This window comes from Pipistrellus kuhlii, unplaced genomic scaffold (genome assembly GCF_014108245.1).
Source record: "Pipistrellus kuhlii isolate mPipKuh1 unplaced genomic scaffold, mPipKuh1.p scaffold_m20_p_17, whole genome shotgun sequence".
NCBI classification, from domain to species: domain Eukaryota; kingdom Metazoa; phylum Chordata; class Mammalia; order Chiroptera; family Vespertilionidae; genus Pipistrellus; species Pipistrellus kuhlii.
In genome coordinates, this window is record NW_023425482.1 from 19,803,424 (window position 1) to 19,820,482 (window position 17,059).

General features: G+C 43.8%; 1 protein-coding gene across 1 annotated transcript in view; it reads right to left on the reverse strand.

Annotated features, from left to right (window-relative positions):
* Positions 1 to 17,059, reverse strand: part of TANGO6 (transport and golgi organization 6 homolog) — a 136,016-nt gene that overhangs the window by 1,310 nt on the left and 117,647 nt on the right. The window lies entirely within an intron of this gene.

Sequence of the window (17,059 nt, forward strand, 5' to 3'; positions counted from 1 at the left end):
ACTGCAAAAATACATTAAAAAACTAGTTGATGGGGGAGGAGTCCTGGGGAATAAGAACACATATGTAATACTTTAATCAATAAAAAAAATTTTTAAAATATATAAATACATTATTTTGCATATTCATGAAAAACAACAATAATCAAAAAACTGGTTGTCTCCAGAGAGGGAAACTGGGGAGACCGTCTACTGTCTTTGGGCATCTGAGATAACATACGGCACCTTTGAAATGTCAGAGCAATCTTCTTTTCTGCTAGTAGACCCCTTGAAGGTACAACCTGGGTACCGGAGCCTACAGTATTATCTTTCTGACCACATACCATCTCTATGTGCTGTAAATGTTAACAATTAACTATCATGTACCCACCCAGATAAAAGAGTGTGTCTCTCCATTTCACTTTTTTTTATTCAGTCCTCAGAGATGTCCCCACCTCCCTAATCTACCGCCAATGGATTTCATTAACCCTCTTAACATCTTCTTTGATCCAATGTATAAAATGAGCTGCAAAACTACCATCCTCCAGAGCATTTTCTTAATCCATCGAGATACTGTTTCCCAGCAATTGTCAGTTTGGCTTAAAAAAAAAAAAAATTGCGTAAGACTTTTCTAGGCTGGATGTTCTTTTGTTCATGCCATTAGCAACACTTTCTTCTTCTTTTTCTTGTTTTTGAACAAGGGACCCTGCATTTTCACTCTGCTCTGGGCCCCACATATTATGCAGTCAGCCTTGAAGACAACTCTCTGAGCTCCTTGCCCAGTGATACCACACTAAGTGGTGGGCAAAACCTCACAAAGATGCTGCCCATCCATACTGTGCACTTGCTTCCTGAGTTTTCTGAAAAAACAAAACAAAACAAAACAAAACAAAACAAAAAAACTGTGGAGACACAATAGGGGTTAGGTCTCCCAGTGGAGGCATCTGACTCCAACGGGGGGAACTTTCCCATCTGCCCTTTCTTTCCTCGGGGCTCGCAGTGTGAAAAAGGGAAATGAATCCGGAAAGAGGATGACTCCCCATAGCTATGCGTCATGCCTCACGATTACTCACTCATTCAATAATCATTATAAAGGGCCTACTTCATGCCCAGGCAATGGGCTGGTGATAAAAAGATGAATAATGTACAAACCCTACCCTCTGGCAGCTATAGCCTAGCCCTAGCGGGGAGGAGGCAGACTCACAATCCTCACTGTAAGAGAGAAATAAATACGTGATTCTGTGGAAGCAAAGTGAGTGATTTCCACCAGTGGAGGAGGGTGGGGAAAGAATAACTCCCTACCATGCAGAAGGGCCATCTCTGACATGCATTTGCACGTAGCCAATGGGTGGCACCAATGGGTGGCTTGGGAAGCTTCAAGGAGTCTCCTCATCGCCAAGCCACCTAAAATAAGTGCAGATTGTGAACAGACCAGGCATCCTTGTTATGCAAACACATCTTAAAGACAAGTCTCCTAACACACTCTCCAACGGATTACACAGAAATTCTAGAGCTCCTACAGTTTATTACAGGGTCATCTGTTTTTTTCTTAAGAAAAAATATGTGTTAAATTCAGAGCAAGGTTGGCCTTTACTTGTTAAAAAGGAAGTTCTAAGGCGCTCTGTTCTTTTCTGGTGTGGGTAGGAACAGTCTTAAATCACAATAATGCTTGTGCAAACACCGCTTCATCCTGGAGGGATGCGGAGCTCCCTAGTTATCAGCTACCGGATCTCCTTTTGCAGGTAACCTGAGTGTTAGGCATAGGCTCCTTCTTAATTAATGGGTCTACCTCAGCAACCCACCCTGGTACCTTCTCCCCAATCCCTGAAGCCCTGGGGAGCCCACACATCACAGGACTTCCTCTGGACTCCCCAGGGATCAAAGCTTCCTGCCAGCCAGGGATTGTCACTAAATCCAGCGGATCAGGGGCTGAATACAAGGAGAGTTCAAAGGTAAAGTTACTCACAGGAGCTTCTGTGGTGGGCAGGATATAGGCAATCCCAGAGAGGAAACCTCTCATTAAGAGTTCAACACACCTGCTCTTCATCTCTCCATGCACCAGGCCCAAGGACTCCGGGGAGAGACGGAGGGGGGAACAAATGAGTGGGGGTGAGCCTGGAATATCTTAAAGAAGTACCAAGATTTGCAGTCTGAAAACTCCCTGGAAAGGGGTAGGGTTCAGATGCTTTAGTAAAAGAATTTAGAGTGTTAGCCCAACACACACACCCTCTCTTTCCCTCCCCTCCCCCTCCTGGCACCAGTTCCCTGAAGCACACAATGCTGATGCTTCAGGGACTAGGGTAAATTATTAGGGTTAGACGTGGCTTAGAAAAGACCAGGTGAGGGAGAGGCAGGGCCCACTGAAAAGCGAACAGTGTGAGCGGAAGACTGCCTTGGGCACACAGGTGCATTTTCAATGGAGTAGCAGGAAAGCAGGGTTTGACTCTTTCAATGAGCTTGACCTGGAACACCCCCAAAGTGGTTATTGTATCTGAGTTAAGATCAAAAGAAGCAATACATGGCAGATATCTTTCTTATTTCTAATTCCTGCATTTATTTTTTATTATAAAGCAATCTAACCACAACCCCGAGTATCTGGGAAATAGAGGAAGGAAAAAAGCCCTTGGTCATACTGCCTCTCTAGCATAAGCACCACCAGCAAAGATGTTCAGTAATTGGTAGATTAAGTTACATCAAAAAATGGTTTTAATATTTAAAAAGTCATTTATACTTCGAGGTGATTTTACAAATGGAACTTAAGCAATGAAATTGCCATTCTTCTGCTACTATTATATGGGATCAATAAGACATGACACAAATGGTCACAAATTGACATTTACAGAAATAGGAACTAGGCAAGATGGAATCCAGTGGAAGATTTTCCATTTATAATTTCTTTCTTTTCTTTTTTTAAAAAATATATTTTATTGATTTTGTACAGAGAGGAAGAGAGAGAGATAGAGAGTTAGAAACATCGGTGAGAGAGAGTCATCGATCAGCTGCCTCTTGCACACCCCCTACTGGGGATATGCCTGCAACCAAGGTACATGCCCTTGACTGGAATCGAACCTGGGACCTTTCAGTCCCCAAGCCGACGCTCAATCCATTGAGCCAAACCGGTTTCGGCTCCATTTATAATTTCTTAATATTTAAGGGGAAATAGGTTGCTCAATACAAAAGGATAAAAAGAGTTCAGTGCTAGCATATACTAACTATACTTAGAAATTCAAACTTCTATTGAACCAACAGATGAGGCAAAAAAAAAAAGACCAGAAGAAAGAAAACTAAATTCCATACAATCCTATCAACCACAAATTGTGGTTCCTTTTGTGTCTAAAAAAACAAGTAAGCACTGGCACAAAGACAGAAACAGAGGACTACCAGGGAAGTTAGACTTTGAAGTAAAAAGCAACGGCAGACACAAGAGAAGAGGTAAACTGAGTTAGTGGCTAGCAGACAAAAACATTCTCTAGATTGGGGATCAGAGCGGGAAGAAACCCCAGAATCCGATTAGTTCTGTTTTAAAACAAGTTGAAATAAGCATTAAATAGGTGTGAACCTGTTAGAGAACTAACTATAAGCCAACTTCTAAGAATCTTTATTTTGACCACTGGACCTTGACGTTAAAACCAATGTATGATTGGGTGGCTGAGGGAACTAAGAGTGAACAGATGAGACTAGGAATGGGGCAGAGAGTCAAGGATCATCAACAGAGCACAACTCAGCCAGCATTTCCCAAGCCGGGTGCAGGAGACTATGCTAAGCATTCTGTGATGAAGGCCAGGCCCACCCTTCAGGAGCTCCCCCTCTGGGGGAGACAGACTTGCAGAGGTGAACCTAACTGCCTGGAGGCAGGCGGACTGGGTGAAGGAACCCTGGCTCTCTCAATTACTAGCTAAGGAAACTTGAGTAAACTACTTCAGCTCCGGAACCCAGCGATCTCATCTGTAAATGGAGACAACACTGCCTGTTGTAACCATTAATGTCTATAAGGATGCCAGCACGAGGACTTGCATGTAGTGGGTGCGAAGTAAGAGGCAGTTTGCCAGTTTGCCCCACTAGTACTGTGGTCTCTTTGAGGTTCAGGACTGTGTCCAACCTATTACTCTTCTATTGAATACTACTGAGGCCTAGGACAGCGCCTGGCATGAAGTACCAATTTTGATGATTAAATGAGTGAATGAGTGAATGAATGAATGACAACAATAGGTAAACCTTACACATACCTGTTATGTGCCAGTAATACTACCTGTTATGTGCCAGGCATGGTTTTAGGTATTTTATCTACACTAACTTACTTAATCCTCACAACAGCACAAAGAGAGAAGTACTATCATCATCTCCAATTTGCCTAGGGCCACACAGCTAGCAACAGGGAGAGCCAACATGCAAACCTGGCAGCCTGCCTGAGCCAGCCCATGGGCTTTACTACCCACTATACTACTCTGCCTCTAAGAGTGGTGATTATTTTTTTAAAAATTTATTTTCTTGATTTTTTACAGAGAGGAAGAGGAAGGGATAGAGAGTTAGAAACATGGATGAGAGAGAATCATCCATCAGCTGCCTCTTGCACACCCCCTACTGGGGATGTGCCCGCAACCGAGGTACATGCCCTTGACCGGAATTGAACCCGGGACCTTTCAGTCCACAGGCCGACGCTCTACCACTGAGCCAAACCGGTTTCGGCAGTGGTGATTATTTTAACTTCTACGAAGTGGGGAGCATAAAGCATGTGAGAGTACTTTGTTCTCAAAAGCAAAGTGATATACAATTCAAAATATCGTTGCTATTACTACCCCGACGTTGAGGTAATGGGGTTTACCACCAAGGGGTTAAGAAAATGAGGGGAAAGGCAAAACTCTGAAAACAGAGCAGAGGCAAAAAAAAAAAAAAAAAAGAGTGGTCAGGAAGTCAGAAAGATGAACAAGTGAGGAGAATTAGAAGAAAAGGGAAGGGACATGCGAGAGGGAATTGGGCTGCTGTCGTCTGAGTGCACCATGGGGGCCGGAGTGGGTGCCTGCAATCGGGAACAGGGGCTGTGCTGTCCGCAGAGCTGAGCGCCAGGAGGGATTCTGCTGAGCAAGCAGAGAGGGGCCAGGCTCTCTAAGGTAATGGGCAGGAAACAAATGAATTGGGGAAGCAAGGAGGTACACAATCCGCACCTCATTCTGGCCTGAAGAAGAATGAATGCTTTATTGACAAAACCCAAACCTTCACTTGGTTGGGTCTACAAAAAAGAAATGAGGGCCGGTTCAGACAGAAAGACCAGGCTTTTGAGACACATCATTGAAAGCGTAGGGAGGGTCAGCTAAGGGAGACGGGATTAATAATGTCTAAGAGGTTTCTATCCAAGCCTGACAGCGAATCTCAAACATGCTGAATTCAGGGTAGCGTTATTATTAACCCGGGGTTATTGGGCTTTTCAAACACGCTTTAATTCCGAAGTATTTTTTCTCTGCTAGACCCAGAGATAAATGGAATTTTTACCCTTTCTGGGTTGTGTCTGGCTGTTAAGTGGGGAGGGTATCTCATGTGAAAATTGGAGATGGGCGAGGATTTTCGATGGAGAGTAAGGGGGGAAATTTTAACTGGTCAAGCGGCAAAAATACGACAGGAATATATAGACAGGCTGAGCAGATCAGGTACAAAGACCAAGACAGACGGTTTAACCCCTGGTAGGGCTGACAGCTCAGGGGCCCAAACAAAACGTAGGTGATTGGACTTACTCCTAATTGTGTGTGCCCTGAGGCATGCGACCCAAGGCTTCCGGGCGCAGACTGCGCTGACAGGGGCTACAGCCAGCTCTCCGCGGCAGACACAGAACCAGTAGCTGCTCTGGCGCTGGGAGCAGCGGTGGCAGCATCTTTCAGAATGTCTTTAAATAGCAACCTGAGGAAGGCAGCAGCTTTCCTACACCCCCACATGCACGGAAATAGAACAAAGGAGGCAGGAAAAATGGCCGGAGTGTGTGCAGACAGCAGGCTGCTGCTCAGGGGAGAGACTGGCAGCTTTTTCCTTAGAAGGTGGTTGCAATCCCAGCTTTCAGACTGTATTCCGTTACCGCGTCTGGGGGAGAGGGTTTCCTCGTCCCTGGCCCTTGAAGCTCTCCATGCAGACACCCCGCGGAGGCAGCACAGCTCTGCGCCCTTTCTGCATCTGATGTCTCCCACGTGGGAATAGATGGCACCAGCCAAAAGCTCACTCCTACCATACAGTGCATGGTTACTACGTCTCAGTCACTCTGCTAGCCCTTCACACACATTTAATCCTATGAGGTAGGTGTTACTAGGCCCAGTTTACAGATTTGGGAGAGGAGATTTAGAGACCATTAGTGTATTTGCTCAAGGGCACAGCTAAAATTCAGACCTGTGTCTGTCAGATCTAACTCTGCAAGCCTTGCTTTTAAGTATGTGCAGTCACAAAGAAATCCAATATGCAAAAGGAAGCTAAGGAGAGACGATGACCTTGTTGCTGCACATTAAGCCTGTTTATTTGGATGGGGCCCCGTTAGGGAGGAGGGGCAGCAGCCACCAGGAAATTAGTTGACCGCAAGGTTTGGCTTTCCTTTGTGGCATGGATTCGCAGGGCCAGCCTCACCCCAGGCTCATGGGGTCACACAACCTGATGTGGCCACAGGTGAAATGCAGGCCGCTGTCCTTAGGATATTTGCTCAGCGGATATCAATGCTCTGTGCCGGATGCTTCAGGAACAAAAGGTTATAGAATGAGACCGAAGGCCAGAGAAAATCAGTCACTGACGCATCAGAGGCCCTGGGAGGGCTTCTATTGTATTATGTGCTCATATATGGCGAGGACTAGCGGGACTAACCTGGAAAAAGCAACTGTCCCACCCACATGTGTGTCTACACAGTCCAGACTTGGCCCCTGAGCAGCACCACTGTCCTAATGTGGTGACTCTCCACCCTGCAGCACATTACAAACCCCTGAGGACTTTCAAAATGCCCGGGCCCCCAGCCTGTCATTAGCATCAGAATCTTAGAGGTTGGTGCTCAGGGCTTACTTAGTGTGTGTGTGTTCTTTTTACACTCTCCAAGTGACTCTAAAAAGCAGCCAGGATACATTAATTCAGAAGGTTAGGGAAAAAACACACTGGATAGGAGACTTATAAAAGAGATGCCATGGTTTCACAAGTAGAGATCACTGTTAGGACTTTGCCTATGAAAAATCTAAGTGCCGATGCAGAGTGCTGTGGTTTGGACAAAGCCTATGACGTTCTTGGAATTTTCTAAACTATCAGCAGCCAGGTCTTCATTTTACAGTAAGGGGAACAGGGTTTAAAACAACTTTGGATCCACAAATTAAGATTTTTATCTCCCCCCCCAAAAAAAAATCTTAAAAATTTATTCCCAATCATGTGTATGTGAAGTGAGATTCTGAACACAGAATGTGACAGCTGCCTCTGTTGCTAGCTTAGCGGGAATTATGGCCGACACCTCTGCCCAGATGGGACAAGTTGAGGGGAATACGTGTGTCATAAATGTAAAGAAACAAACAAACTGTGTGTGGAGGAGAGAAGCCAAGTTTTTTTTTTAGTTTTTTTTTTTAATGTTTTTGTTGATTTAGAGAGGAAGGAAGATAGAGAGATTAATCGAACCATTAATGATGAGAAACACAGATCAGCTTCCTCCTGCATACCCCCTACTGGGTATGGAGCCCACAACCCAGGCATGTACCCTGACCAGGAATCAAGCCAGTGATCTCCCAGTTCACGGTTCAACGCTCAACCACTGAACCATACCAACGGGCAAGAAGCCAAGTTTTGAAATGTAGATTATCTGGCTACATACCAGCATTCATTCTGTCACTCTGCCTCAGGCCTTCTTCTCCCACTGCTCTGGGGACAGCATGTCTACAACTCACTGTAACTCAAACTTTAGGCATTTCCAAGTAAGAGGTGAAATTCCCTCCTAGAGAGAACTTGTTCAGACAACGGTTGCTCGCGGCAAACCGGAACACTGGAGGAAGTCCCAGGCTTCCAGTTCAAGGGGTCTGAGGAAGAAGTCTACTTAGGCAGGTACAGAGAAATCCCAGAGATGAGTTCATGCCTAGCAGAGAAAAGATTTCATGTGCTCTCTCAACAAACATTTATTAAACCTTACTTTGTGGAGGGCAATGTGCTAGACTTTGGGGATGTAAACATGAAGGGCATGAGGTACCTAGGGGAGTCAGTCACTGAGGCAGACAGGATGGCGATTGCTAGGAGCTGTGGAGAGAGGAGAACTGACAGTGTTTAATGGGTGAAGAGTGTCAGTTTTGCAAGATGGAAAGAGTTCTGTAGAGGGATAATGGTGATAGCAGCCTAGAAATGTGAATGTATATATGTATTTTTTAATCCTCACCTGAGGATATTTTTCCATTGATTTTTAGATAGAGTGGGAGAGGGAAAGACAGAGAGAAATATCCAAGTGAGAGAAACACATCAATGTGTTGCCTCCTGCACAGGCCAGGTAGGGACGGACCTGCAACCACGGTATGTACCCTTGACCAGAATTGAACCCGGGACCCCTCGGTCCACAGGCTAACGCTCTATCCTCTAAGATAAGCAAGCTAGGGCACAATGTGAATGCATTGAAATGCTTCTGAACCATACAGTTAAAAATGGTTATGATGCTGATGTGATTCAGTAGTTGAGCATCAACCCGTGAACAAGTTCAATTCCTGGGCTTGATCCCCAGTAGGGGGCATGTAAGAGGCAGCTGATCAACGATTCTCTCTCTGAAATCAATAAAAACGTTTTTAAAAAATGGTTACATTGGTAAATTTCATCACAACTTTTAAATAAAGTGATTGGTGTATTCAGGGGCCTCACATAGCATCAATGTGAACAAAGCACAATTATCACTCTAGTCCTGCAGAGACTGGAAAAGCGAGGACTGATTTTACCTGAGAAACCAGGAAAGGCTTTTGACAAGGAGTATAACACTTACAGAGAGTCCTAAAGAATGAATAAGAGCTTAGCAGGTGCACAGGTGGAGAAGACACTTGAGCATAAGAAACAGTATGGGCCAAGAGGTGGAGGCAAGAACTAGTATGTAGCTTATATCTGGAGCTTGCAAGCAGTTCCCAGGGCACAGGAGGAAAAGTGTGGGAGAGATCGTTATAGAAGTCCAGTGGGTCCAGGTTACACCCGGCCTTCTACGTCCTGTTAAGGAGCCTGGTCTTTACCTTATGGACCACAGTGAACCATTGAAATGGTTAGGTGGGGACTGGATCTCAGCGGATCTGCATTTCAGAAAGATCCTGGCTGCTCCCTGAGTAACTGAATACCTGTTGACTCCAGAGAAAGAGAAGAAAGTCTAGTGGTTAAGGAAACGGGGTTCTAGGAACCAAAGTTTGTCCCAGTACACCTGTAGCAGTCCACCTCTTCCCCAAGCACAGTCTCAGGACAGTGGAATTAGTGTCTTCAGAACAGCCAAGATGGCAATAAGACAGCCTGGGCCTGCACTCAGTTCTACCTTTTATTGGCTGTTTGACCTAGGCATCAAGATGTAAAATTCTGGACCTCGATTTGCTTATCTATAAATAGAGTTAGTGAGCATATTTCTCTCATAAGGTGTGACCAATAATATCATGAATGTAAAGAACTTAACTCTTGCCTGCCATACAATAAGCCCTTAGTAGAAGTAGATGTTAGTTATATTATTTTTAAATACTAAACCTCAGAGGACATGGGATTTATTTGGAGCAGATTTGCTAAGAGCAAACAAACCATGGGGCGATGAGCAATGAGCTGGAACAGACCCCAGAGCATCAATCCTGAATGTCATTTCATGTCACCCACTGAGGGAACACTGCGTCAGAATTCCCTTTCAGGGAATGGAGCAAAGATAAGTGGGGTTTTGCAACCCAGAGGCCATCTCATTACCAGAATAGTCACTTTCAGGGGAGGAAACGATTCCAAGTCATGCTGCGGGGCAGAAGGAAAGTCCCAAGGCTCTCATTCCCCAGCCTGGAAGCCCCGAAGGTACTTGCATCTCCATCAGTGTTTCTCTGCTCCATGCTTTTTTCCAGTTCTGCGTACATTATGGGAAGATGCCGGATGGCACAGTCCATGGTTGGACTGTGCTTTTGGCAAGAGATAGTGGAACATGAAAAAGCCGGGGTTGTTTTCTGTCTCTGCATTCTGAACGGTTCACAGTGGCAGGTCCTGGGAGGTCAGGGCACCTGGGTCCAAGGCTGGCCCCAAACACACCTCTCACTGTTCCATACTCTCCAGGGTAGACAGTAAATAAGCTGTAAGGAGGTAGTCTTGTGGGTATTAAGTTCCCAGGACCTGAAGCAGCCTTCTGTTAGTCATGATCTGTGTAGAGAAAGCCCAAGTGACTCGGTTTCTGAGTCCTTCAGCAGACAGTCACAGACTATGTGGTGCCAGTTCTGGGGTCACGCTAGTTGGGCTCACCCCCTCTGTCACTAGTTATCAGACAAGTTACTTACCTTCTCTGTCTCTGTCCCCTTGTGTGATATTATACATACCTAAATGAATTATGAAGATTAAATGAATGAACGAACACAAAGCACTTAGATATAAGTGCTATCATATAGTAAATGCTCAGTAAAAGTACTTTTGTAGTCTATTGTTTTGGAAAATCAACTATCCGATGCACATCTGAGTTGCCAGTACAAGATACCTGTATCTTGGCTCTTAACTAGAAAAAAAATTTCCCAAACTTGGTAACTCATCTTTGTAATGTAAACCTGTTCCAGGTGAATAACTGAATTAAGTAAGAGGGAGAGGAGGGGGAATACTATACTTTCATTAGCACTTGGCCATTGCACGCTACCAGGAACAACTGGAAATTATGCTAATTCTTCCTGGCACTCGCTTTGAAAAATTATAACCACAGTCTCTTCATGAACTTTATTTCCTCATTCATAAATAAGATCATTGGACTATTTCCCAAAGTATGTTTCATGGAATATTATTACTTGGCAGGCTTATAATGAAAAAAGTGTTCCTTGGTAAACGAATTGGGGAATTGTTAGTTTTCTTTGCTGCAGGATCTCTCAGACCCTCAATAGACTAACATGCACCAAGTCTCCAAGAGGGGAATATGCAGTTGGATACAGCATCTTCCAAACTCATTTGACCATGGAGACCTGATGTCAAAGGAGCAACTCATGAGGTTTCCGTAAGATATAAATTAGTCTCTAAGGCATCTTCCACATCCAACATTATAAAACCAGTAGCCCTGTGCACGAATCTGTGTGCCAGGAGCTCTCTGCGGGGCCTGGCCGTTCCATGCCCGATGCCCAGAGGCTCTCCATGACACAAGCGTTCTGCGCCCCGGCCTGCCCAGAGGCCTATCCGAGGCTGGGCATTTGGCTCATCGCCACAGTGACAAAGCAAGCATTCTGCCAGGCTGATCACGCTACCTGCTCTCAGCGGCCGCCCCCTAGAGGGCTGAGAAGACTGGGCGCTGCCATCTTGTGGCTATGGGCACTGCCATCTTTGTGACAGAGTGATGGTTAATTTGCATATTACCCTTTATTAGATAGTACTCTGTATTTAAATGTTATTACCTTCTTCTTGGCCATTTTAAAAAAACATTAATATTATTGATTTCTTATAGAGAGGAAGGGAGAGAGATAGAGAATTAGAAACATCGATCAGCTGCCTCCTGCACACCCCCTACTGGGGTTGTGCCCGCAACCAAGTTGCATGCCTCTGACCGGAATTGAACCTGGGACCTTTCAGTCCACAGGCTGATGCTCTATCCACTGAGCCAAACCAATTTTGGCCTTCTTGCCATTTTATTTTATTTACTTTCTAAATTGAATTTACTGGGGTGACATTGGTTAATAAAATTATATAGGTTTTAGGTGTACAATTCTATAATCTTCTCAGACACTTTAGATAAAAATAAAGGTAAAGAGGCCTGGCCAGTGTGGTTCAGTGGCTGAGCATCAATCCATGTTCCAGGAGATCACGGTTTGATTACTGGTCAGGGCACATGCCTGGTTTCAGGCTTGATTCCCAGTGTGTGGCATGCAGGAGGCAACTGACCAATGATTCTCTCTCATCACTGCTGTCTCTCTCTCTCCTTTCCACTCTGAAATCAATTAAACAATAATGATAAGGGTAAAGAGAAAGCTATCCTTCAGAAAATAAAATAGCATAGGTCAGATGCAGAAGAGAAAGACAAACCAACTTCTAACGTATGTAGATCAATGTAAATGATATGCAGACAAGGCTGAAAGGGAGCTGTTTCAAATGTTAGGGCTTCTAAACTGTCACTTATGTTCTCACTAGAAAAGGGTGACTATACATTTTAGCAGTCACAGTAAGGTCCTAATCTTTTCAAATTATCGCTAATGACAAAAGGATCCGGACAAGTTCCTGTTGAGATCTGGCTAATTCTAAGGGTATCCTCTACCCCAAAGTACTGACCCCAGCCTCTCCTCTCACGCGTGACTGTGGTGGAGGCTGAGCACGGTTTTACATAAACCAGCAACCCCACATAGCCCACCTGGCTCAGCCTGGAATGAGCGTCTGACCTTAGCTGGAACATTGTGTCTTCCCTCAAATTTTTTGCATTTCAGGCCAGAGAGGGAATCTGAGTACTGGGTGTAAGATGTGGCGCTGGCCACGGGCAGTGGTCACGTTGCTGCCACAGGAAGAAAGCTGGACTCCAGTGCAGGAGAAGGAAGGCAAAGTGCAGGAAGAAGCAGAGACAAAAGAAGGAGCATTGCAGTTCCTCGTCTGGGTCGCTCTCGACCAGCTCAGCCCTGCTTTCCCTGCAACGTGCCTGTTCGCTCTCCTTTGGATTCAGGAGGCCGAAAAGTTCTCTTCGCTCAAGCTTATTGAGAGCTGGGTTTCTGCTGTTTGCAACCAAAAGAGCTCTGACTGTAGTCATATATATCCCTCACATCTCCTTTCTCTATCGATAAAGAAGGCAGAATCCTAAAAGCTGGTGGACTGAACACAAGTACACACCACTGCTCTCTCCTCAAGCTCCACTAAAATGACAGTAACGGGATAAAAATGATATAAAGTTATCAGAACAAAAAGAACTAACAAAGCGAGAGGTGAGGTGTGGGGGTGGAGGGGGCAATGGGGCGTCAAGGACACATAAGTAATACTTTAATCAATAAAGGGGGGGAAAAAAACTAACAAGACAATGATGACATTAGAAGCAGTTAGGTGAATCCTGATTTGCCCAGGTTAGCATGTTTTATGTCTGCTGCATTGATATAATTATTAATAGTGTCTTCTTTTGCTCTTAAAATTGTTCTGGTTTGGACGACAAATTGGTTCATTAAACCAAAGCCCAGAAGCAAGCCTAATGCACTAGGGAAACTCAAAAACGTTCAGGAGCTGATGATTCATACCTCTCAAAATGGAGGTGAACAGGAACCCTGGTTGGAGGTATGTTGAGTACTAATTAAGTCTCCTGCTGCCTTCTGTTCTGTGCATCCAGGTGACTGCCCCTCTCCAACCACACCGGAAGCCTGGAGTTTTACCCGCTGAAGAGTCCAACCAGAGAGACTCTGGATAGGTGGATACTAGGTTTAGGTAAGATGAGGCTGCCATGTTGGAAACAGAAAGATTAAGTAAAAGTCTTCTTACTGATGGTGAGACCACCATATTCCTCTTTCTATGCATCTTCCAGAACCCTGGCCAGCGAGTCTAAGTAGGAGACAAGATGGTTCTTCTCTGACTAGCCCCAAAGAAAAGACTTCGAATAAATTTTGGAGTCTCCCCATGAAATGACCTGGCCAGCTTATTACCCTGTTACAAAGTCCACCAGTCCGTAGCATTTCCCATGCACACAGAGCATCATCAGCTTTTGAGTGCTCTGTTCTCAAGTCTTACAGTAGGCTTAGAAGGTGACCAGTCCAGATAAGAGCAAGTGATGAAGAGTTGTAATACTTGATGTGCTTGAACCTTTTAAGAGATTTATAAACTTGTAGCAGAGGCTGGGAATGAATTGGTAACTGGTTCATAGAAGAGTAACAAATGTAAACCTGAGACATTTGTTAACTTCAGAGAAAGCCAAATTTCATACAAGAAAGGAAATGAATCATAGTACATTATATGACTCAACTGTGGGTAATAGTTACACTCATAATATAAACACTAAACGCTGATATAGCAAAAACTCTAATGTAACTATACAGGGAGAAGGGGAAGGAAAACGTATATCTTTGTGGGGGTATGTTAATAACAACAATTAGCCGAAGCCAGTTTGGCTCAGTGGACAGAGCGTCAGTCTGCGGACTAAAAGATCCTAGGTTTGATTCCAGTCAAGGGCATGTACCTTGGTTGCAGGCACATCCCCAGTGGGGGGTGTGCAAGAGGCAGCTGATCCATCCAGGCCTGGAGTGGCAGTGGCCAGACCCGGAGCAGCTGGTTGTGGAGCGGACCAGAGCAACAGAGGCCAGGCCCGGAGCAGCCAGGCCCGGAACAGCTCGCTTGACCACGTTATGCTAAGTGAAAGGAAGCAGCACAAAAAACCACCTATGAATGAATTTCATATGAAATATCTAGAAAAGGCAAATCCATACACAGAAAGTAGATTAGTGGTTGCGAGGGGGGAATGGTGAAAGTGATGGCTAATGGGGTCAGGGCTTCTTTTTTGGGCTAATGAAAATGCTCTGGAATTAGGTGGTGGTGAGGTGTGCACAGCTTTATAAATATACTAAAAACTCTGCATTGTACACGTTAATACAGTAAATTTTACAGATATGTCATATCTCACTTTAAGAAATTATGTGATAAGAAAGATGCAAGGTGAGGGGGAGTGGAGGCTATTGAACTACTGATAAACAGAGCACACTTACTTTACCTCCCTTTGCATCAGCATCAGCGGCCTTCATCTACCTGGACCGGGCCTTGCCCTTTTCCTACTCACCAACCTCCCCCAGGTTCATTCTGTCTCCAGCCTGGCATTGCTCCTCTCCTGATGCCCTCCAGCCCCGCTCTCCTAGACCTTGGCTCAGACCCTGGGACAAATATGCCTCTGAAAAAGGTCTCTGATTGTCTCCAGGGTTATCTAGCTATAAACCCTCTTTAACTCAGAAATTTAAGGGCAAGACTTCTGAGTTGCTATCCTATGGACTAGCAATTTTCAACCAATGTGCTGTAAGAGTTTTTAAACATTGAATTTTTAAACAGGAACACTGACCTCTTTTCCCTTAGATTGTAAATAAAAAATGAAAACACAACAATAACCATCTGGTGTGAATGCCTTGTCTTGAATCATAAACATATAGGTCATATGATACAGTTGCATCTTATTGGTCACATCGTATAATAAGATTGTGTCTGATTGATTAATTCCTACGTAGTTCCAGAAATCCTTATATATAAGTTCAGACATCTGATTTTTTAAAAGTTACTTTGGAGCATAAAGGGTAGGTAAACCAATAAAAATTATACTTTTTTTTTTTTTCCAAATTGGCAAAAAATATATATATTTTTTTGGTGTGTTGCAGAATTTTAGTAATTAGTTTATGTATCCCATGAGATGAAAAAGGTTAAAAATCGCTGCTATCTACAAATCTGTATTTGACAGATAATAGAGATCTTTGGGAAAATAGGCACTCATTAATGACTGAACATTTAGTTTTTAATGTGTGGGAATGAATATTTGGAAACTTGTGCTTCTGGTCTGACTGGGTCTTAAGAAGTAAAGGATAGCAAATTATGTTGGGCTTGAGACAACACAGAATAAGACAAGCTGCTAAATATACACAACAGATATAAAAGTCATCACGACACCTTGACACGGAGAAGTGATGAAACCTTTGTTATTTAAAGAAAAGTATATGACTAAACAGGAACTGGAACTGGGTACAAATCTTGACTGAATAAACTAGAATGTCACTTTAAATCTCCTTAGCATGGAAAATTATATTTTTACTCATTATTAGTGTAATTCTTTGCCTTAAAAATAATCTTGAGCCAAAACCAGTTTGGCTCAGTGGTAGAGCATCAGCCTGAGGACTGAAAGGTCCCAGGTTCGATTCCGGTCAAGGGCATGTACCTTGGTTGCGGGCGCATCCCCGGTGGGGGATGTTTCTAGCTCTCTATCTCTCTCCCTTCCTCTCTGTAAAAAATAAATAAAATATATATATAAAAAATAATAATCTTAATTTGCTCTTTCTTTAAAAAAAATAAGCAGTCTAGTCTCAGGCGGGTGGCTCAGTTTGTTGGAGCATCAGGGTTGTGGTTTTGATGCCCAGTCAGGGGCATATGGGAGGTAATAGATTGATGTTTCTCGCTCACATTGATACTTCTCTCTCTCTAAAACCAAATTAAAAACATATCCCCAATTGAGCATTAAAAAATAAATAAGCAGTTTAATAAATGTGGGAAACAGAAGAGCTAGAGACACAGCCTGGATTTAAGTCAGCTCTGCCACTTGCTAGCAGTGTGATCTTGATCAGCTTGCTGAATCTTGAGGGGCTTCCTTTAATCTTCTGTAAATGGGGATAACACTACCTACCCCTCAGAGTTCCTGAGAGAATCAACTGAAATAATACAGTAATGCACCTAGCTCAATGCCTGCTTTATAAAAGCACACGGCATTATTATTATTTTGTGGTGCTACATCAACTACTTCATAGCGGTAGGTAAAAAAAGACAAAAAACAAGAGCGTTGGAGGTCAAATCCAATTCAATATCTTGGGGTTCAGTAACTAAAGAGCATCTAGGTTCCAGCTGAGTTGGTACCCATCCTGACGAAGAATGAGGGGCTTATGCAACATGAGATCATTGCACAGACGGGAAGGCTGGGCGCCATATGATAAAAGTCTGTCTTTCAAAATCTGAGATGACTGATGGTGAGAGCCTGGCAGGATAAGGTGTAAACCTCTAAAACTTCCAGCCATAAAATAAATGGCCTATTCATTTAGATTAAATATAAAATTTTCTTCGGTGAGTTTTAAAATTATTAAAAACCTCCTGCAAATCTATAGATTGGATAATAGTAGTGACGGTGATGGTGGTGGTGGTGAAAGTAGTAGTAGTAACAACAACAATAAAAATTAGTACTTATCATCAGCATTGTTGTCTTTTATATTTAGCATCCTTTACAATTTGTGAAGTTTTACATGTTATC